The sequence below is a fragment of the Mirounga leonina genome, unplaced genomic scaffold (genome assembly GCF_011800145.1).
Source record: "Mirounga leonina isolate KUSES-001 unplaced genomic scaffold, KU_Mleo_1.0 Mir_174, whole genome shotgun sequence".
NCBI classification, from domain to species: domain Eukaryota; kingdom Metazoa; phylum Chordata; class Mammalia; order Carnivora; family Phocidae; genus Mirounga; species Mirounga leonina.
Genome location: NW_023270451.1, coordinates 2,018,967 through 2,042,990, shown reverse-complemented (window position 1 = coordinate 2,042,990; position 24,024 = coordinate 2,018,967). Strand labels below are relative to the sequence as shown.

General features: G+C 40.6%; 1 pseudogene; it reads right to left on the bottom strand.

Moving 5' to 3' along the window:
• The window catches only part of LOC118020626, a 38,151-nt pseudogene that overhangs the window by 10,402 nt on the left and 3,725 nt on the right, over positions 1-24,024 (bottom strand).

The following is a 24,024-nucleotide window of genomic DNA, read 5'->3' as shown; positions in this document are numbered from 1 at the left end:
TTCCCTGACCTGCTAGAAGAAAAGCCAAGAACCCCCTCAGGCCTGGTGTGTCCCCTATTCACCGTAGTTCCTCACCCTAGGACAGTTTACTAGGCTTACGGTTTACTCGCTTAAGAATAATAATAAAAATTCTTGCACCTAATGTGTTTTCAAAACACTTTCTTATCCTTTCTCACTTTGTCTTCACCCAGCCATCATCTCCATTTGCCAAATGCTGACCCAACTCATGCTCTCTGAAATCCAGGCTGCAACCACTCCTCAACCACCATGAGATGCTACGTTGAGATACAATCCATATTGGCGGCAGATCGGAGGAAAACGTCTGTGCCCCACACCATCCCTGGCCCTCAAAGCGACCGCCAGACTAGAGTGTGGTTCCCTCCGGGGGTGGACAATCCACTTGACCTCTGGGGTGGGGATAAAGGACAGAGGGTTCTGTGCCATCCTGCCCCCAGGTCCCACCTTCCCAAGCTGAGTCGCTGCTTCAGATGAAACAGAATGTGCACTGTTGTAAACTGGCCTTGTGAGTTCTCCCCATGTTTCAGCTGCACAGAGTGCATGCAATCAAGCTCACTGCAGAGTATGTATATTACAAGCATTCTAGCTCATATCTGATCGGTTGCAGTGCGCAGAACCCATTATGAGGTCTGGCATGAGAAACTCACATTCTGCCTTTTAAAACGTCCAATAGGGATTAGTTCCACCCTTGACCTAAGCTAAAACGAGACACATGAGTACATTTTATATCAAAGAATGCCAAGATAACTATGCAATGGGTTTCAGAGAAATATATCTCCACTTTGAAAGTGAGCCAGAATTACCCCCTGGAAAAAAAAAAAAAGTGCTTCTTTACCAAAGCCACATAAGAAACTTTAAAACTTTCTTTAGAAAACTCCTAGTTTTTGGTTGCAGTGGTGAAATATGAAACCCACATATCTATCGGAAATATCTATTGCTTCAGTAACCACCTTACTTTGGATAGTTACATGTCTCCCAAATGCCCCAGAGAAAGCGTTTTCCTGTTTTTTGAACAGGTGTAGATTTCTGCCTGCCACTATAGCAGTTTTCATGTTATAATTTCAGAATACTTTGAAATACTATTATTATCACTATATGTTTACAAAAAGGAAACTGTAGCAAAAAAGATAGACCAGCACTTATAGTCAGTGATTCTCAAAGTGTAGGCAGAGGGTCGCTGTGAGCCCAGAGATCTTTCGGAGGGTTATGTCAGGTCCTTCCTTTTCCAACCACAAATCTGGGTGAGGCAGGGTTTTCTTCATCTATGTACTTCAACAAAAACAACACGTGGCAATTGGTGTCAATGCAGAAGCAGATTGTTGAATCCAACTGCCTTTTGTTAGGCCAGACATCAAAGAGATTGGCAAAATGTAAAACAATGCCATTCTTCCCGCTGAATGTGTTTTTGCTTTGCAAAATACTGTTATCTGTCATAAAATATGTATTTGTTAATATGTTATAGGTTTCTATTGTCGCTTTAAAATGAAATATTAAGTATTTTTTAAATTTCTCATTTTTAATTTCTAATATGGCAAACAGCAATAGATATAACTCACATAACCAAAAGCTCTTTGGGGTCCTCAATGAATTTTTAAAGGAATCTTGATACTAAAAAGTTTGAGATTTGGGTGAAAGAATAAAAAAGCAAGTCAAATCATATTATCAAAAGAGAATAATAAGGTTGGATTTAAAATTAAAATGAAGATCACTGTTGTAGTTCACCGTTGTAGAATTAAAAAAGAAAAAAGATATTTTCAATAAAATTAAGAAAGAAAATAATGCTTTAGGCAAAAGATCCATATGCAAGGACCAAAGAATATGGGAAAACAAAACTCAGACAAGGGCCCTGTCCTCCTGAGACTTTCACAGCAATTTGTTTTTGAAGGAGACTTTGGATGTATTTGCACTATGGACTAATAGCAAAATGGAAAGGAAAAGAGTGTTGTTAGCAGTGGAAGTATTATGGGTGGATCAAAACATAGGTCTCAATCTGTCAGCTAAATTAACATGAGATCTCAGGTTGATACATGAATCGATTTTAATTAAAGGACAAGTCAGGATACAACCTAAATGTTTACTAACTGTGAATTGGTTAGAGTGATATACCCTTATGGTGCATATTCAGCCAATTATGTTCTGAGAAGAACATTTAATAACTTGGAAAAATGTTCACAAATATAAAGAGCAGGTTACAAAACAATATTTGGAAAAATATAAGTATGAAAAGAGGGGCGCCTAGGTAGCTCAGTCGGTTGTGTCCCACTCTTGGTTTCAGCTCAGGTCATGATCTCCTGGGTCATGAGATGGAGCCCCACATGGGGCTCCCAGAGAGTCTGCTTGAAGATTCTTTCCCTCTGTCCCTCCCCCATTCTCTCTCACTCTCTCAAATAAATAAGTTTATAAATAAATAAGTTTATTTATTTGAGAGCAAGAGAGGGAGCATTAGCAGGGGGAGGGGCAGAGGGAGAGGGAGAAGCAGGCTCCCCGCTGAGCAGGGAGCCCGATGAGGGGTTGATCCCAGGACCCTGAGATCATGACACGAGCAGAAGTCAGACGCTTAACTGACTGAGCCACCCAGGCGCTCCAATAAATAAATCTTAGAGAGAGAGAGAGAGAGACAGGAAGGCTACATACCAAAATGTTAATATTGGTTATCTCTGAATGATGAGTGATTATTATTACATTTTTTGTATTTTATTATATATTTAAAATTTCCCCCAAATAATAATAACAAAACTAATAATCCGACAACAAATTTGTTTTTGTAGAGCTATCTAATAACATTCTTGCTGTCTTCATGCAGTGGGCTAGCTAGAGCCATCTCTCCCCAGACAAGCCACACCCACTGACTCCTCCCTGCTTTTAATAAATAGCCCCGGGAAGTCAGTCCCTTCCTTCCCCTTACAAGGGCCACAGGAGCGCTCCGTTCTGCTTTTGAATTCAGCAGCTCCAGCATGTGCTAATTGATTTTATTCTGCGAATTTAGAATTAGGTAGTTGGGAGCCAAGTGAACTCTCCCTGAAATAATGAATGCAAATTAATGTGAAAGTATATCCCCAGGATTTCCTGTAACAATCTTTTATTACAGTGACAGTGAGGAGTTTTTACAAGTACTTATCATAAATAATGTATCGCCTCTGGTGGCAGGCTAGATCCCTTTTGTGACTGTTACTATGGGAACATCAGTGTCCACATACAGTTTAATTCTATTCCCAGAAGCTGAAATGAAAGTTGGCATTATCTTAATGTTACAGATGTGAGAAGTTAGGCATTCAAAAGCTAAGTAGCTGGCCCGGATCCAACAACAAATCAGAGGAAGAAGAGCTGGAATGAGTCTGTGGACACCCAACCCAGGACCCTTGTGGCTCGAGCTGGGAGCCTTCACATCATGTGCACGGTGACCTTGGTTTCCATGGACTCTCCTGTGCTAGGGTGACTCCAGGAGAGCCTATCGCAAGCCCAGGGTGGGCACCAACAGTCTTGTTACCTGGGGGCAGTTTATAGGAAGAGGGTGCCACTCCAAGGCTCTGAATTACCCCTAGGGGTGAAAGTCAACAGACAAAGGCTAAGCGTGACCCTTACTTTGCCCAAGTAGGAGAAGCCAGGGCAAGCAGGAAGCAAAGGGAATGTATGTGTGCATGAAAGAGAAAGTGCTAAGAAGCACTTAGACAAGTCAAAGGAAGGCGGTTTCATTTTAAATAAATGTGACAGAGAAGAAATGCAGGGCTTATTTAGATGGAAAGGTTAAGAGGTTTTTTAAATTGTCACAGGGCTGGAGTGACAACAGAGTAACTTTTCTCCTGCCATCCCCATTGTCACAGGGGAATGATGACCCTTCCTCAGCTTATCTTCTAATCCTCTGTTTTGGGTACAAGGAAAAAAAAATATTGAAAACCCCCAGAAAAGCTACATGGGGAAGGTCCTCATTTTATGTGGGAGTGATAGTCTAGGAAAACAAAGTTACAGTCATGTGACTTAACAAAAGTGAATTACTATCTTGCAAAATTGGTATAAAAATCTATCCTCTCACTACCCATCACTTTTCATCGTTTAATACTGTTTAACAATCATAATAAATAATAATAATGCTTTACATAAATAACAAATTACTAATAAAAAAGACTCTAATATGTACACCATGAAACTTTTTACTCTGGTCTTGAAAGAATTATAGGTCACTCTAAACCTGGGGTCAGCAAATACTTTCTTTAAAGGGCCAGATGGTAAATATTTTAGGCTTTGCAGGTTATATGGGATCTCTTTAAAAATGTAAAACTCATTCTTAGCTCGGAGGTACAAAAACATAATTTGCTGTCCCTACCCCAAGCTATGGCAGCAAACATAAGGGCCATAAAGGGCAGGCGGGCAGAGCAGACAGGCCATCCAGCCATCCACATCCACCTCCGGCATTTCCACAGACTTAGTCTATCCTGTTCCCATTGTAGCCCCAGCCCCTCAAACGGTGCCTAGTGGCCATTAGGCCTGAATATGTGGTTGCTGATTCAGTAAATGATGGCTGGGCTCTGACAGCTGGAGAGAAGTTGCCACTTGTTGAAAGTCTCCCATTTGGTATTGATTCCTTTCTACTAGGAATCTTAGTGTTGAGAGTCCACAGTAATAAGCCTTTGCTCTCTCCTGGCCCACAGGGGTATTATCAATAATAAAATGACTCAATATTATAACTTAGAGCACAATATGTCCTACATGTATGAGCATCTCAGTGGAAAAATGGGATTGAAAGGGAGTTATATAACAGAGGCCTCTTTTATGTGCAAATCATCCTGGATGGAGGAACACAGGTATTTCCTGATGGAGTGGAAGGAAACTAACAGTTCCTGAGCCAAATTTATGCTAATGTGTTTAACACATTATTTCATATAATCCACATACGTCATTGCAAGGTAGAGGATATTACATTTTACGGGTAGAGAACTGAGCTCAGGGAGGTTGAATAACTTGTTCAAGCTCCAAAAATAAATATGTAACAAACCAGGATTCAAACCCAAGCCTGCCTGGTCCTAATCTTCAGGCTCCTTCTACACCTGACTAGGAGAGCGGTAGTATTTCTAGCTCTACCAACAATTTGCCTTGTGACCTTTGAGATGATCACTTCACCTCATTCATTAGACACAAATGTAAATAGCTACCCATCTCTCGGTGAGTCGAAAGAATTCATGAATGTTGCAAAACCAAGCACATAGCACTACCTTGCACTCAATAAATATTTGCTGAGTTTGAATTGTGTTGAACATCCGAATTGGCAGACACTCAGGAGAAAGGAGAGATAAATGCCTGATTTATCACCTGAGAGGGAGGAGGAAAAAAGTATGAAATGCAATTCAATGAGTATGTAGACAGGGGTATAGGTTCAGGCAAAGTAGGGTGCAAGGCAGGATCTAGAGAGTAGAAGAACTTGGGTTTCTAGGAGAACTGACATAAACGTCACGTCAATTTTCAAAGGACTTTTGTTTTTGCTTTTGTTAGCAACAGAGCCTTTCTTCAGAAACCTTATTTTGAAGCCCAGTATAGAAAACAAATACAGAGCTATTCTTAGCCCTGCTCTCCGGTTTCCATGGTGTCCCCCAAGGAACTTTTATAGAAGCCCTCAGGCCAGCTCAGGGCACGGTTTGCAACTTCCTGTTCTTATATCTGCCTCCTTGCTCAACACCCAGTCAAACAGAGTATCTACAACTGATGAAGGCTGGTTGTTCCCTTTATGCTAATAATGGTATAGAGATCTACTCTGCAGAGTGTTCCTGCTCACGGTTGTCATGTTCAGGGGTGGAGGTGGCTGTAGGCCTGGTTTGATTCAGGCTTCCAACTATGGGGTCCGGAATATGTCTCTTGTTTTTTGATACCACGTTCTCTGTGAAGACGCCATTCTTAAGCCAGTTCTTTCTACTCAGGACAGAGATGGCCACCAGCAGTTTCGGGCCTCCGTCATCCCTAGTATCTACAATCTCGGGAGAGAATGACTCTAGGTTAATAGCACAAGACCTCTTGAAGATTTGACACCATCAGTCATGTGTTCATCCTGGTGCAATTACTTTGGGTGGAGTCATTCAGAATTACGATTGGCCAGGCCTGGCTCATGCACCCACCCCTAGAGCCAGGAGGAAGGCCAGTGCCAACAGCACGCATGGATCAAGAGGCATGGGAGTGAAGGGTGATGCCCCAAAGTGATACTGAGCAGAGGAAAACATATGCTCCCTCCAGTGATCAGAGACACAATCACAATAGCAAGCAAGCCCAAGACGGGGAGATCTGAAGACCAGGTTGACTGAAGTATTGATATAAGAAAAAGGTAGAAGTAGAATTCAGACAAAAGGCGAGAGAAGTCTCCTGTTAGTGTGGACCTGCATTTCCATAGGGGAAGAAAGATGTCTGGTCCCTGAAGGAAAGGCAAGTCGCTTGTGAAGCCATCCAGAGGACTATTTGTCATCAGGATGAGATGAAAAGTGGTCAACAAGTGTCTGCATGAGGAGGTTGTGTGGGAACTCAGATTATAAAGTCACTGGGGAAGACTTCAAGAGACATTTTTGCAGTGATTCTGTTGCCAAGGGTGAGAGGGTGGAAAAGAGGAAGACTTAAGCCTCAGGAGTCTAGCGATTTCTTATTTATTTTGGACACAATATCTAGAGAGAAAGATTTAGAGTGTTGACTGGACACAAATAGCACCAGCAGTTAGATGCTCGAGTTCTGACATCAAATAGATCTAGATTTAAATATTGACTCCTCCCCTCAAGGGTGGTATGACCTTGTCACGTTATGTTTCTCTCTGGACCAAGGCTTCCTCATCTGGAAAATAAGGATGATAATAGTTTCTAGTTCATGGGCTTTTGTGATTTAGGATTAACAGAAATAACATTTACCAAGAACTTTGTACAGTGACCAGCACATACGTGTACATAAATGTTGGTGTTCACATGATTTAGAAACAAAATGGCTGATAGATACAATGCAGATATTGATATCAAAACATGTAGCCTAAATCAACTGAGTGAAAAGTTACATTGCCTCAGAGGAAAAAAGCTGGAATTAGAAGGGAGAGCGGACCACTGCAAAGAATTAACCAGGATACCTGATTTTTTTACTTGAAATAGATAAGTCATTGCAATATATTTTTTCATGCACGCATTCCGGAACTTTTTGTTACGAGCCATTAAGTGTTGGGCACCATGTGTGCCAGGGATGTAAGGGAGAGGTTACAACTCCCAGCCCTAAAAAGCTCAGTCTAGAAGAGGAGAGAGAGAAGAATATAAATGGTATCAGAACAGTACGGTGAGAACTCCGTAGGTTTGCTCAGAGTGTGTGAAGGGAGCAGGGCAGTGAGCAGCCTATTCCACCGGGCCTCCTCTGGCTCCAGAGGGCTCTCAAATATGATCTGTTTTATACGTTCACGCTAGAGATGGAGCTCAGTAATATATCATCTTAGAAGGTCCCATCTAGAAACAAAACAGGCAAATGTTAATAATTGTTGAAGCTGGGTGACAGGGCTTCTTTCCAGTGTTCTCCCTACTTTTATGTATCTTTGAAATTTTGCCGTATAGAACTTTTCTCTTTTTTTACTGAAGTATAGTTGATAGACAAGGTTACGTAATTTTAGGTGTAGCACAGAATGCTTCAACAAGTCTCTGCGCTCTGTTACACTATGCTGTCCTGCTGTGCTCACCACCAGCGTAGCTCCCTCTGTCACCATACGACCCTGTTACCATATCATTGACTATATTCCCTGTGCCGTACCTTTCGTCCGTGCGACTTACTCATTTCGTCATCGGAGGCCCGTACCTCCCTCTCCCTTCACCCATTTTGCCCATCCCCCCATCTCCATAGAGCTTTTGGAAAATGGCATGTGAGACCTAATTTCTCAGACCAAAAAAGAGCGGTTAGGCGAAGGAGCACTTGGCCACGGCCATAATCAGGAACTTACAGACTGTTTGACAAAAAGAGGAAAATCGTGCCTCACTTGATATGGATGGAGGAGTAAATGGAACAAAGCAAGGGGCAGGAATCTGGGAAAGACAACTTGTGGTGGTGATAGCAAGGGGAAAGGAATAGAAATGGAAAGACAAATGGGAGCAAAAAGGAAAAACTAATAAACACGGGAACTCTGAATGCACACTTACCAAAAAAAAAAAGGAAGGAAAGAAAAAAAATATGCTGAAAGCAGGTTGGGGTGAAAGCGTTATAGTGAAACTGAATGACAAAGGTTAATGCACAAGTAAAAAATATTGTCAGAGTTAGAAAGGGATTAGGATTCTGTTCCAAATGAGGAATCATGAAAAAGAGAAGGATGCTCCATGAGGAAAGCAAGCACGGAGGGAAAGCCAGAGCTCCAGATGAGCTTTCCAGCAGGATCTTGATGTAAGGTGCTGCAGTTTAAAGAAAATTTTCAGAGTGAGGTCAGGTGACTTTGGGGAAGATCCATATATATATAAATTCATTCTTTTTTTTTTTAAGATTTTATTTATTTAGTTGACAGAGAGAGACACAGTGAGAGAGGGAACACAAGCAGGGGGAGTGGGAGAGGGAGAAGCAGGCTCCCCGCAGAGCAGGGAGCCCGATGCGGGACTCCATCCCAGGACTCTGGGATCATGACCTGAGCTGAAGGCAGACGCTTAACGACTGAGCCACCCAGGCCCCCTATAAATTTGTTCTTGATAAGTTAATTAATTCATTCGTTCATTCATTCATTCATTCAACAAGTAGTTATTAATCTTGTTTTCTGCAGTGAGAATAAATCTACCTGTCGATCACATTGCCTAGAGCCTAACAATGGAGACAAACGATGAAACAAACAATTCTAAATTATAATAAACTGTGATCAATGCCAACATAGGTAAATGCACGGGTCAGGCCCTCACAGGGTGCCTTCGTTCCAATGCAAGGTGTTTCCTCAATTCAGGGACTGGCCCTTGGACATTGTAGGTACAGAAGCGTGATCTGCTTCCATGCCTACATCCGTCTCTTGGGGATGGACACCCCCTAGCCAAGCTTACAAAGGCATAACCACCAGAAGGCCAATTTACTGACTTTGGGTAAGAAAAATAAATATGAACCATTTGGGTATTTGTATTCTCTGATCAGCACATTCTTTCATGATAGACAGATCAAAGTGGGAGTCAGATTACCAGCCCAAGATGACTCAAAGAGAATGGATCACAGCAAAGGAGGGGTGAGCTGGATGATCTTGATGCCCAGGGTCACCTCCAAGTCATCATCTGCCTCACAGAAGATACTGGTGTTCGTGGGTCAGGACATCATCCCTCCAGCCACTGCTAGAGGAGCTGTCATACTCTATCTCTCTCAATATCCCTGTTATAGGCTCCCCTACTTTTATGTACACATTTGTTCTCCAGACATGGTACAATATAATTATCTAAATGTAATCTTTCTTAGATATAATCACAATCCAGTCTTGCCCCTGCTAAGGTGATACACAGATTACTCAAATTCTATCTGGGCACTCAAAATCTGTTGGGTCCCTTCTGTGTAGGTCTGATTTTAGCAATAATGTTTTAATTATTCCTATCTTCTTGTTCAAAGTGTAATTTAACCTCATTTTGTGCTGCCTGTTTTCCATTTATTAGATCTACTCTCTAGCCAGCTAAGGTTGGGTTTGGCCAATGAATGGGCCATCAGAGATCAGAGGGAAGGAGGAAAATGAGGTAGGGGTATTTGATCCCTCAGCTCTCTCCTTATGGGGTCACTGCAAATAGGCTACTTCTCCAGACCAATGATCACAACTTTGTTGTGAGGGTCCTCTCTGTTTCTGAGTTTTGGTGATAGCTCTCATCCTTTTCCCCTTTTAGCCTTGGGGTCATAACAATTCCCTGGCATTGCTAGTCCCAACATAATTCACTGTGCCTTGTTGGTCTCCCTAAATCCTGCCCCCACCATTGTAACAATCTCTTTATTAAACTTTCCTAATTTTCTCCTTTGGACATGCCATCTCTTTCCTATTGGGACCCTGATATGGGTTGGTGTTGACTTTAAACCCATATATTACCAATGGGAGGTAAAGGCTGGAGCACAAATATGTAGCCAACCAATCATATAGTGATAGAGACCCAAAGAACTAGGAATTTAATCTTTGGGTCTCTGAAAGAACAAATGTTAGGTATTACTTTCCTGAAAAATAAATGAATGAAGTAAAATAGAATGTTTAAAGAGTGTCAAGTTTCTAGACAATGCATAAAACTGAGGCAAGTAAGGTTCAGTGGCTCACCCACAATCACAAAGTCCCTTAACTACAGAATTGAGAATAAATTTGGCTTTCTGGTTCCCAGTCCTCTGCTACTCTATTTCCCCTGGGCATATTATTTTGATTCCTTGAAGAAGAAAGCAACATGGGTGTCCTACAGTTCTCTTTTATCAAACAAGAATTCTAAAAAGAGAGGAAGATGGAGGTAAGTGTGGTGATTTTAAAATATGCCCACAATTTCTTTGATAATTCTCCATTCAAGAGGTGGAGCTAGATTCCTCTCCTCTTGAGTGTAGACTGGATTTACTAACTAACAGAATATGGTGGAAGAGATGGTGTATCATTTCCAAGACTAGGTCATAAAAGGAAATGTGACTTCCTCCTTGCTCTCTCCCTTGGACACTTGCTCTGGGGGAAGGCCACTGCCGTATTGTGTTGCAACTCAAGCAACCCTATGGAGAGGAAGTAAGACTAACCGTCAATAGTCCTTTGAGTGTACCATCTTGGAAGCAGATTCTCCAGCGCCAGCCCAGCCTTCAGATGATTATAGCCCCTAGATAACAGCTTGACTTCAATCCAGAGCCAGAACCACCCCTCTAATCTTTTCTTGAATTCCTAACCTAGAGAAATTATGAAGTAATAAATGTTTGTTGTTTTAAGCTGCTGAGCTTGAAGGTAATTTGTTACACAACAATAGCTGACTAATAAAGAAAGGAAGATGAAGGAAGGCAGAAAAAGAGAAAGAAGGGATAAAGAGTAGTCAGAAAAAAATGCTGCTTGTAAAATATTCTTGCATAGCACAGCCAAAAATTGTTCAAAGAACAACTACATAAAACACAAAACAGAGAGGCTGATGAGTTGGGGAGTTGCCAAATCAACATATCTGGAGCATAGAATGTCATGGTTTCTGTATGGATAAAAAAAATTTCATAATTTAAAAACTTGTAAAGTGCCACTCTGGTCAGATCATGGTCTATATAAGCCCAATGTTCTATTTACGATGGCGGAACAAGATGTTGTGGAAGAATGTGAGTACTCTTTATGGCACTGATCTCTGAAATCACAATAATGTATCCAACTAATGTCAATATATGTATGTACACAGAAAGACCTTTTTTCAATATTTTTTTATCCTCTTTTTTTTTTTCTCTCTAAAACTGCCTCCAATCTCTGAGAGTTGATCCTTCCATCTAAAATTCTTGTGACGGTCTTTGTTGGAAGATCTGGAAGCCTAGAGGCTAAAGGAAACTCTGCTAATTCAATGTTAATATTTGGGGAGGGGAATAGCTATTGGAGACTAGTAAGGCCCCATAAAATACCCAAAGTTTCAGTCACTACCCATCTCAACAAAAGATTTAATCTCCTCGAAGATCAGTTGTTTATCTTGTCAATTCTATGGTTTGGGCCTTCACAAAAGACACAAATTCTTTCTTTCTTCCTTTTTTTTTTTTTAATCTTTGTTTTTTAGTGATCTCTACACCCAGTGTGGCAGGGTCCATGCTCTTCCGACTGAGCCAGCCAGGCGCCCCTTACACAAGCTCTTGCTACATATAAATGCCTCCCTATGAACCTCTCTTTCTGTGGCTTTATGTTACATCTAATACAGGATGAGTGGGCCTCTAAACTTTCTGCTGAAAGGTCCCTAATTGCTGCTTCTGATATACGGTGGATGTTACTCAACCTCAATGTGGATTATTTCTTTTATAATCCTTGATTCCTTTTCCATTCAGCTTTCATCTTCTTGGACTCAACAATGAACAAACATTAAAGGAAGAAAGCAAAAATAAAGACGTACGAATATCATAAAAAGTAAAGCTGAACACTTGTGGTGAGCATAGCGTAACGCTGAGCTGTCCAATCACTATGTTGTACCCCTGTAACTAATGTAGCAATACATTAGTATTGTCAACTATACTTCAATAAAACAAAGGGAAGTTGAATTTTTTTGAACGGTGTTGTATAAAAGCTAATAATTTGCTCCCAAACAAGCAAGGATGTGTGGTAAGAGAGTAGCAGTGCTTCATGCCTGGAATGAGAAGAGCAGGTGAGTAAAATGCCAAAGCTAGCGTATGTGAGATTGGGGAGCGACATCAGATCATGATATAGAACGGCAAGTAGAAGGCATGCAGGCTGGGGCGGGGCATCTATGTGTGACACCAAGGAGGCAGCCAGCAGAGTGGCAGTTAATCAAGGAGAGGAAGAAATCACTGAAATTGAAGAAGACATGAGCAAGCAAGTTTATGAAAGGTGAAGGAGGGTGTTGACTCCGGCAAGTTTCATCAGGAGACATCCTAACCTACGTAATCAGATAAAGGAGAAAATGGTCCAAGGTTTGATAGACAACTGCATAGCTAGCTAGCTAAGTGAGAAAGTAAATAAGTAAGCACATAAATTTGTGTCAGTAAAAAGAAAAGAGGATGGGGCGCCTGGGTGGCTCAGATGGTTGAGCGTCTGCCTTCGGCTCAAGTCATGATCCCAGGGCCCTGGGATCGAGCCCCGCATTGGGCTCCCTGCTTGGTGGGGAGTCTGCTTCTCCCTCTCCCTCTACTATTGCCCCTGCTTGTGCTCTCTTACTCTCTCGTATCAAATAAATAAATAAAATCTTTTAAAAAAAAAAGAAAGAAAAGAAAAGAGGAAAAGAGGGTACTAGAGTTCACTGCATGCTGTTTGTTTTCCCCAGAGAAAGAGAAGTCTGTAATACCTTGTGAGTGACAGTGAGACCTCTAGATGATGACCATCCACGTGGTCCAGCTCCGAAAGGAAAACCTCTCATGATTACACAAGTCTTCGGGGGGCAAAACAGGACTCTGTCTAATGCTCTGGGCTTGCACAGTGTATTTTCCCAATGGAAGACTGGATTTTAAGTGGCACAAGCAAATGTCTGAGAGCTGGAAAGCATAATAAAGTTCAGGAGGGAAAAGAGAGTTCCTGGAACAGATTGGCTTACCACTGCATTTGCAAATAATTCCCCTACTGTTAAAATCAGCCTTTGGCAGACATATTTGGTCTGATTCTGGAGAAAAGGGAAATAATAAAATCCATGACACCCGTGCTTTGGACTATCTCATTTAGGGAAGCTAGTAAAAGGATAGCAGTAATTGAAGGTACTCAACATTTTTGGATGCAGATGAAAATTTTTTCATAATCTCACTGCAAAGGCTGGTAGTAGCAAGTGACCGGAATAACAGCTCCAGCCTAAAATTATGCTACAAAAGAAGATGACAGACTTGACTTTCCAGTATGTTCAAATCAATAACAGAGTGACCAAAAAGGGTCTGAATAGTGCCTTTGTCTCAGGAGACAGTCGTCAATACAATGAGGCATAAATCTTTTAAAAATAGAGCCAGCATATGGGTTGCCTTCTAACTGTGTGAAATATATAAAAATGCTAGGAAAATGTGATTAGAATTCCAATACATTATGGATAAAGCTTGAAATAAGGCAAGAATATTCATGCATCCCTCTGCGATATGCATAACAATAGAAACTGAAAATACACTGCATGGTAAAATGCTAATGAAACATTAATAAGCAAAAATTTCTGTGCATAATCAGTGAAAGTAGAGGGTTATTAGAGATGGAAATCTACTGTTTAGGGAAAAGTGAAGCTATATAAATAAAGAGGACAGAATTAGAAACGGTACAGGCAATCTGTTTTGTGTATCAAAGGATCAAGAGAAAATAATATATAAAGTATGATCCCAAATTTCTTTTAAAAAATACCAGCTGCTGGCTCTGGATATTGGGAATATGGGAAATTCTAGTTTTTTCTTTAGGCTTTCTTGTTTTTCAAATAATCTCATGTCTTATTATTTAAAATATCATTTTTAAAATTGTGATGCAGATTTAAGGCCATATATCACTATGAGGATGACAAGAACAGTTGGATTCTGTTTTCATTTTGGTGACAAATACGTAGGTCTAGATTCAGTGTAAACAACTATAGAGTGATTGAGACAGAGAAGAGGAAAACATACAAAAAGAATGAGAAAAGAAGAAATATCTTCATTAGAATTTTAAGAGTGATTCTTTAAAAGGTGAAAGGTGCAAGACAATACTTGGAAGAGATATTAAATAGAAAGAATATTCAACAGAGTTGCTTTCCTATAGAGTTTAAGATTTTAACATGTATGTGCATTGTATAGCATGTTAAATGTTTCTTTTGAGACATCCATGAAATCCTAGAACTCTAGACTTAAAGAGAACCTTAGAGATTATCTAGTATCAATTCCTTCATTTTATAGAAAAAACTGAGACCCAAAAAGGCAAAGTGACCCAAACCTAGTTAGAGAGAGTTTGGGATTTGAACATAGGAATGCAGCATTTGGGGCTCCTTTTATCTGCTTTGACTATAGTTTATGCTGCCTGTGAGCACTGCACTCTCCCTCTTACAACTTCCAAAAAAGAGTAGGAACATTCATTAGGGTAGGCCATGACATGATAAATGCATATTTTAAAGGGATGTGTTCAACTTTCCAAAACTGGAAAGGATTAGATAACTAACTAGGAACTAAAAGAAAGAGAAATCGCTTCCAGACTGAAATGGAGAGAATGGGGGCTGGGGGCCATGAGGGATGTCAATGAACTCAAATTTAGAAGTAAGAGAGACTAACCAACCCAGTGAGACTGGTCTTGAATCAAGGACAGTAATGGATAAAATGGGGTTAGCACTCTATAGAAAATTGATGGCTGATGAAAACAATGACATTCTAGATGTTTGGGGTCTCTGTTGGTAGAAAGATGGTTAACCAGAAATAATTTTTTACAAAAAGCCAAAGAGCAAAGTGCTCTGAAAGTCCTAAGTGGAAAACAGAAGGTTAATGGGATTCTTCTGTTCACAGAAATATCACTTAAATACAAAATAAGAAGTAGAAAGAGGGTAGAGCAATTACGAGATGTGTGACAGAGAACACTGAACACAAGACCCAGAAATAGGTTGGATTTTCAAGGAATTATTTGACATGAAATAGTGCCTCCAAGCCTTAGGAAGAAAATCCTCTCTAAATGAGTAGAAATAAAAATGTACAACAACAACAAAAATGTATGACAAGTTGGGGATATTTAAATTCAGGTTTCTGTTATATTAACAATGAAAAAATCTGAACCATAAAAATGAACAGAAACTCATCAAGATATAAATGATAATGAAAGAAGAAAAGATCGTCTCTCGATAAATATTACGATTGTGCAGGTTTCAAGTTTCCTCTCTTTTTATATCAGCCAGAAAAAGCGTTTTAAATTAAAAATATTTATGAGGTTTTGTGACTAAAGCATTGGCAGCTGAAAAGTTAAAAAAAAAAAGAAGAAGAAGAAGAAGAAAAAGAAGAAGAGAAGAAAAAAAAATAGACTGTCAAGTATTTTCTTCCTGACTAGCACTAACCTGCCTGTCCCACTTCCCAGGAGAATCAGAGCCTCCTGCAGTTACATAGTCGAGCTGGCTGAGGAGGACCACACAGGAGCCCTGCTCACTGCCAGAAGGCGGGTTTTCAGGGAGGTGGTCCTAGGGAAGATGGCTCCCTTTTGCCAACTGCTGTCTCTGGGGCTTTGGCTCTGAGCCAGGGATCTGCATCATGTTATGAGCTGTTCTTGCTGTGGCAGCCCAGCGGCTAACATTCTCTGGCTCTATTCAGTAGCAAAAGATGGCGTGTCTATACCCAATGTACATACCCAGCAGTCAACAGAGGATGCTCACCTCCCAATTAGCTAGGTCTCCTCGTCTATACTCTCTCAGACCCTCCTATATTTCTGCATAATTGTTCAATCTTGTTTTCTATCTATTTGTTTAACGTCAGTCCCCCCCCCCCCCCCCGCCCCCAACCGGAATATAAAGACAGGAACGTTTTACTTCTATCCTAATTGTCCCTTTATGTAACTCTAACTCCTCGCCCGGTGTCTGTAGCACAGAAGAGGTGTTACAAATAATGTGGACTTCGTGGATGAATTCCCTCTGAGAGAGCCACCCCCAGCGACTAAAGGAAACGTTCCTTAATCTACGTCAAGCAGGTAACTTTCCATATTTTTTAATCCTGGAAAACGGTTGCATTTCAAATATCTTTCAAGGCTACTTCTTATTCATTTTGCTTAGTGCGACTCTCAGCATTAATATTTTTGATTCATTGGGATATGCTTCAAAAATAGGAAATCAAATCTAAACACATAAATTGGCTCAGGAAGCAGCATCCTGAACATGTTATTATTCTTATTGATGATGAAGTCTCTTGCCAATAGCTTCCCATCCTCCCTGGATTATTGCACGCCAAAAAAGGCATGCTTCACAGAGCTCTTAGTTCTTTAAGTGGCAGCTTCTATTTAAATACATAGATAAGGCTTGTCAGGCTGAGCTGCTCTTAAAGCATGAACTACTATTGTAAAGTCACACTGCAGTAGAAACAATACTTTTGGTAGCTTTCCATGTTCCTTTAATCCTTCCTCAATTTTCAGAAACCTTGTGGATTGAAGGGCCTGGCTTAAAAGAAATTTCAATGGAAAAAAAACCAAGTACTAAGCAATGCTAGAGATGACATTATAACATTAACATCAGACGTGCCAGCCTCACGAGCAGCAGACGTTATTTGGTATTCTAATGACCACGTGATCGACTTCGATCTAGTCCCTGAGATATCATGGGGAATACTATATGCTCAAATCTTTGTTCAATACTTACATTTCGTGGAGCTTATATGATTTGTAGCTTGTGTCCAGCCTTTTCAGACAACCAGCTTATTCTATTAGATCCGCGGTGAACAACGCATTTCCTGAGAAAACAAAATCTTTCATAGTCTTGAAGTACCAAACAGTGCCTGGAAGAAATGATTTAACAAGATTTAACCTTAGGTGCCCTCACTGAGTTACTATGATTCATTTCAGATGTTATCTTAATTTTCCCATCAGCAGGGTAATGTCTTAAAAGATGAGGTCGCTAAGCGGCTCTACAAATAAGTCTTTCCGATTGATACAGTTTATATATATCTTGCTGATTCTGTTTCTGCTACTAAATAGTTGGGAAACCTTGGGAATGTCATTTTTTATCTCCATCTGTCCTCGTTTTTCTCATTTACAGAAAGGAGGAGTTAAATAGATCAATGGTTTAAAGTATTTGGCAACAAAACCCTTTCTTCAAATAAAATATTTTGTCAAAGCCCGAGGTATGGAATAGAATATGGCTCCAGTTAACATAGCTTGAAAATCACTAATCTAAATGCTATCTTATGTCAATTTGACTATGAAATATTATAATTCCCATTAATAGGTTCATGGTTCATATCAACAAGTAGTCACTGAATATCCACAGGTGTCAGATTCAAGGACTCTGCTGTACTCTGCAAGCCAAGCCATTACCCATTTTTGCCAGCAGATGACTTTCCAGAGGCAGACCACAAAATCCCACAAATAAAATTAGAAGTTAATATAAGTACAAAATGATACACAAAACAGGGAGTGACTACTGCTGGCCAGGGGAATCAAAGAACTGTTCATGAGAAGGTAGCAGCCTTTGACCCACAGGTAGGATTTTTGACCTGGGGAAGATGAGTGTTTCCAAGTGGGGCAAACATAATAAGCGAAGGTTTGGAGGCAGGAAATTGAAAGACATGTTAAGAGAAAGGCAGTGTTTTGTTTGGTTGTGGTATTAATGGTATGATGGGGACTCTGAGTTAGGACTGGGAAATTAGGTTGGAGTCAGATTATCAGAGTCCCTGAATTTCAAGATAATGAGGTTTGCCTTTATTCTCTAGGAAACATAAGTCATTGGAGGTGGGCTTTTTTTTTCTTTTTTGTTTTTGTTTTTGGCAGAAAGTAACATAAACAGAAATGTAGCTAGAAAAGATTTCTCAGAATAATGTGTAACTAGAAGTGGGAAAGATTGGAGACAAGAAGGTGAATTGGAAGACAACAGTCCAGTAAGAAGTGATGAAGATCCAGCCTGGTACAGTGCTAGGGACGGAAATGCCTCACCCTAAAATTTGTATGTTGAAGCCCTAACCCCCATTGTGACTGCATTTGGAGATAGGGTTTTAGGGAGGTTACTAAGGTTAAATGAAGTCATAAGGGTGGGGTCCTAATCCCATCGGATTGGTGGTTTTATAAGAAAAAGGAGAGCAATCACTCTTTCCAAGTGCACGGACTGAGGGAAGGCTATGTGAGACTCAGTGAGAAGGGGGCTATCCAGAAATCAGGAAGAGAGTCCTCACCAGAACCTGACCATCCTGATCTGTCTTCCAGCCTTCAGAACTGTGAGAAAACAAACTGCTATTGTTCAAGTCACCCAGTCTGTGGTAGTTTGTGATGGTGGCCTCAGCAGACTAAGACAGACAGTGACATTAGGAATGGCAGGGAGAGGACAAATGTCAGCAAGTCACCACGGAAATAGAATCAACAGGATTTGACAATGAACCCACTTGGGAATGTGAGAGGCAAAGGTCAACAGCAGCTCTGAGTCTAAGTCAGTGACTAGAAGGTGTTATGATGCCATTTGCAGATTCAGAGAACAGAGGGGGGAAGAACAATTCTGAGGGAGAAGAGCTTAATTTTTGCTTCTGGTAAGTTTGGTGATTAAATTGGAAGTGGTTAAGAAAAATGACTGAACTAAAAATATAATTCATTTTTGAGTCATCTGTAGAAGGATACCACCAAGGACTGGTCGTGAGTGAATAAAAACATCCATGCACAAAAGGATCTACATGATCCCGAGTCTACCAAGAATGATACCTATCTCTATGTTTGCTACCTAGGCCTGGCTTACATGTGATTTTTACAAATTCTAGACCTTGTGCTGTAAAAGAGTTGGGAATATAGAAGATCTACCTTTGAAATGGTAAATAAAATGTAGTTTAAACACCCGAAGTATCCCCTTCTGCTTTGATACATGTGTAATTTGTTTCCGTTGGCAAGAAGACCAAACAGAATTTACAAGGCCATACAGTTTAACAAACAAGATACTATGACCCTGAAGCAGGATAAAGGGTCAACTGTTCTTCAAATAAAGTACACACTAGCTCTAAGAGGACTGAAAGCAAAAATGAAACATTCTATCCCATAGGGATGCTGATTAGCAAGAGAATTCTACACCTGGGAATCTTAGTTCTTGAACTTCACAAGTGACAATGGAGTAACCAACTTGGAGAGAGACAATAAGGAACAAAAAAAGAAAATAACTAAAGTAGAACAAGATTATTATAAAACAAAAGAAAGTTTCACAAATACTCAACTAAGTGGGACAATAAACAGGATATTTAGCAAATAAATACCTTTAGGGTCCTTTTTGTAAAAAGTGGTCACCTGTCTTAAGCACAACCAATTTCTAAAATTCATAGAACTTGAAGATGCAGGCTTGGGATTTCCCACTAGACAGGCTACTAAACGGGGACTAGAAAATCTTAGCCACATGGTCTCCCGAACCCAGAAATAAAGAGTTGCATGAAACATGGGGATTCCTTTAACTTAATACCTGCTATAGAAAATCATAGTCTTTAACAAATATGTGTATATCATTCCCATTTCCCACAAGGAATGACTTTCAATTATTTAAGCTATTTCTTTTGCTATTTAGTGACATATTTCTAAATTTTATATATATGTTACTGTTTCTGGACTCTCCAATTTAGACATTTCTGTGGACTTCCTGTTATGGAATGTCAGGATTTAGTGCTCTTATTCTATGCTCCCACAACAGAGACACACAGACACACATTGTTCTCTTTCTCTTTTTCTGCCCCATTTGGTCAGACCACACTTTATGGTTGTATCAGTTCTCATTGTTTTCATTGTTATGACTCCATAAATCCTGCTCATGGCTGAACCTTCTAGTCTTCTTTGATTTTATTTTCTTGCGTATTCAATCTTCTGTTTTGCCTGGAGTGGTTTTAGCTGCTTAGTTTCCTTTAACTGTCTGGTTTTCTCTGAAACTATTATTTATTCATTTCCCAAACTCTCTGCCAGAGGTGTTGTTTTTCTCAATATAATCAAACACAGCAGATAATTGACCAGTGCCTTTCTTTTGCCTTGGTGATTTCCCTCTGCATGTCTTTGCTTTCCTGCTTCATTTGGACCTGGATCATCTCCAGACCTGTTAACAGCTCCTGCCCCAGGTCCTTGTTCACGTCGATCCTAAGAATCCCCTTAGTCTTTTTTCTGCATGCGTTGCCCTCCCCCACAACTTCTTTATTTTTCCCCTCCTTCTTTTTACTCAATAAATACTGAGTGCCCACTATGTTCCAGGCATTGTTCTTGGTGCTGTGGATAGAGCAGAACTAGTAATAAAGATGTCAGCGTTAGACATGCTGAGCCGGAGTTACCTTTTAAACAACTCAACGCAGTTGTACATAGAATTATGGAGTTCAGAGAGAGGTTAGGGCTGGAAGCGTACATTTGAGAATCATGCACATATAAATGGTATTTAAAGCCAGTGGACTTGATGAGGTCACCCAGGGAGTGAGCGTGAAGAAAGGAGGTATCCGGGATACATCAACATTTAGAGGCAGAAGGGAGGATAAAGCATATCCAGTAAAAAAGAATGAGATGTGTTTCAGGGAGGTAGGAGAACCAAGAAAAAGTGGTGAAGTGAAGAAAGCATTTCACATGGCTGCTTACTTCCTCAAGCCAGCATGGAAACTCCCCGCCCACCAGGGAAGCCCCAGTCCCTCTTTACGGGAGCTTCAGCTGATTACATGAAGCCTTGGACAAACTTCTTGACTGACTCAAAATCAACTGCTTGGGGACCTTAATTCATCAGCAAAATCCCCTCACTCTTGCCAGATGTTATCGGCTAGAAGGAAGCAACAACGGCAACTCACACTCAGGGAAGAGGATTCTACAGGGCTTGAATGATGGGGGCAAGAGTCAGGGGTCCCCTAGAGTCTGTTTGCCACTGAGAGGTTCAGTGGAAAGGGAAATATTGATGACTCAGAAGAGAGGTGGCCATTGCAAAAGCTTATTTCCTTGCATCGGTCAGAGGGAACAGGATGGAGCACAGGTAGACAGAGCATAGCCATCTGAGTTATCAGGCAGAAGGTAGAGTATGTGAATCCAGGAGCAAGTAGGCTGGTTGATGGGGGGGGGGGGGGGGGCTGATGTTAGTTTCCATCCCTTGCTGGATCCTCCATATTCCTATTCCTCAGGTGATTCCCAAACTTATTCCAATTCTTGACAAAGGGTAACAGGAGTCTGTATTCTCTAAAATCTGACATGTCTGAAAATATCCTTATTCTACCTTTAATTTGCTGGATACAGAATTCTGGGTTGGAAATAACTTTCCCTCAGCATTTTCAAGATATTGTTCCATTGTCTTCTAGCTTCCAGTGCTGCTACTAAGGAGTCTGATGATTATCTGAGCTTTTACACTCTTCCGTTTATCTATAACTGTTCTGAAGTATGAAATTTCAGTATCATTAGCCTGGTGAGGGTGTTTTTATTTATTGTTCTGTGGGGCCGTCCATGGGCCCCTCCTGTCTAGAGATTCTTATCCTTCAATTCTGGGGAAAATTCCTGTATGATTTCTTTAACAATTGTCTCCATTTATCCTTATTTTCTTTCTTGAACTCCTATTATTGGATATTGAGCTTTCTGAGTCAGTTCTCTAATTTTCTTATTTTTCTCTTTCATTTTCTAGATTTTTCTCTTTTGTTCTATTTTCTAAGTTTCCTCACCTTTAACTTGACCCATTTTATGGATTACATTTTTACTATCATAATTTTAATTTCTACGAGTTCTTACTCCTTTCAGTTACAGGATATTGGATACAGAACCAGACTGCCTGGGGTCCCATCCCAATACCATTTGCAAGCTGTGTGATCTTGGACAAATTACTTCATCTCTCTGTGTCTCCATTTATTCATGTGCAATGTAATAATATGCACGTCATAGGGTTCTTGTGAACATTCAGCGAGTTAATAGATATGAAGTGCTTAGAATAGTAGCTGATAAATAAATGTTAACAATTACTACTGTGTTATTATTATATATCTGACGATATTAAAGTGCTTTCAGAATTTTTCTTCTGTTCACTGCAGTCTTTACTTCTCTGAGTTTATTTTTTTAGTTCATTTATTTTGGTCCCAGTCTCTCATACTAAAAGTTTTTCTTGGAAATCTGATGATTCCTACCTGAATTCATGTTTATGAGGTGTGTGGTGGTAGGTATTGACTGGTGAACTTCAAAATGGGGTGGAAAGAAAGAGAGCTGGGCCCTCAAATGTCAGCATCTGTAAGTCTTGACTCCTGAGCTGGTCAGCTCCCTCAAGAGGAATCCTTGATTTCCCTGCCTGGAAGGGTGTACATTTGGTTCTCAGAATTTGGCGAGTCCGGTGGGGAAAAGAGGTCACTGAAGAGTAGTTCACCAAATTAGAATCAATCCCCATCTCCTCACTGCCGCATCTTATCCCCACAATCGGCTGTGCAAGTCTCAAGTCAGCCCCTCCACCTCCTGCTGGGAATGAAGGAGCACAGTTGCTTGCCTATGTAGGGCAGAGGAGGGCCAGGGGGTGGACAGTGTTATCAGCTCCTCCTACAAACATTGCATTAGTCCTTGCTCCTTATTGCTTTTCAGAGGCACCCGGCATCTCCAGATTCTGTGCTTTTGCACTCTGTGGTACAAACGTGATCTTGCTTCTCACAGGCTTCCTCTCACTGAGCCCTCACCCAAGCTTAGTTTCCAGTATTCTCCAGTTTGCTTAGTTCCAAAATTTTAGTAGACAACTCTCATCTGCTCTTGTCTCTTTTCCTGTTCCTTTTTCTTTTTTTAAGTTTTATTTATTTGAGAGAGCGAGTGAACATGAGCAGGGGGAGGGGCGAGGGAGAGGGACAAGCAGACTCCCTGCTCAGCAGGGAGCCCGACATGGGGCTCGATCCCAGGACCCGGAGATCATGACCTGAGCCAAAGGCAGACGCTTAACTGAGCCACCCAAGTGCCCCCTTCCTGTTCCTTTTCTAAAAATTAAACAATTAAAAAAAATTTTAATTGTCATAAATTACATATAACAAAGTTTACTATCTTAACCATTTTTTAGTCTGCAGTTCAGTCGTGTTAAGTATACTCACATTCTTGCCCAACCAACCTCAGAAGTTTTTCATCTTGCAAAACTGAAACTCTTCACCCATTAAACAACTCCCCATTTCCCCCACCCCTCAGCTCCCGAAAGCCACCATTCTACTTTCTGTTTCTATGACTCTGCTCTAAGTGCTTCATTTAAGTGGATTCATACAGTGTTTGTCTTTTCTGACTGGCTTATTTCACTTAGCATCATGTCCTCAAGGTTCATCCACATTGTAGCATATGTCAGAATTTCCTTCTTTTTTTTAAAAAAAAAGGCTAAATAATTTAAAATTTCTCATTATCATTTTTAATTTTTATTATAGGTCTCTTGTTCTTTTGTCCTTATGAGTTTATAATTTTGTTGTATCTTCCCCAGGCCTTTAGCCATGGTTTCAGTGGAACTTCAGGAAGCAGAGATAAACTTGTGAGCCCGACCTCGTCCTTAAGAGGAAACCCATATTCTACTTATGAAATGTAGCATTTAAGGATATATTCTCTGTTGCTTTTGAGAACCTCTTTAGCGTACATGACTCCTTAAAGGAGAACAGAATTATGAAGTTGCATTTACTCTTCATTTAGCCAGAGAAAAACTTATACTTTTATGATAAGCAGAAAAGTTACTTCAAGCAGTTGTCTGCTCAGCGTGAGTATAAGCTCCCCGCTGGGGAATCGAGTGGAACGGATCCCCAAGGGTGGTCCCCAGACCCGCAGGAGAAGCATCACCTGGGAGTCTGACAGAAATGCAAATTCCCAGGCCCCACTTCTGACCTACTGAA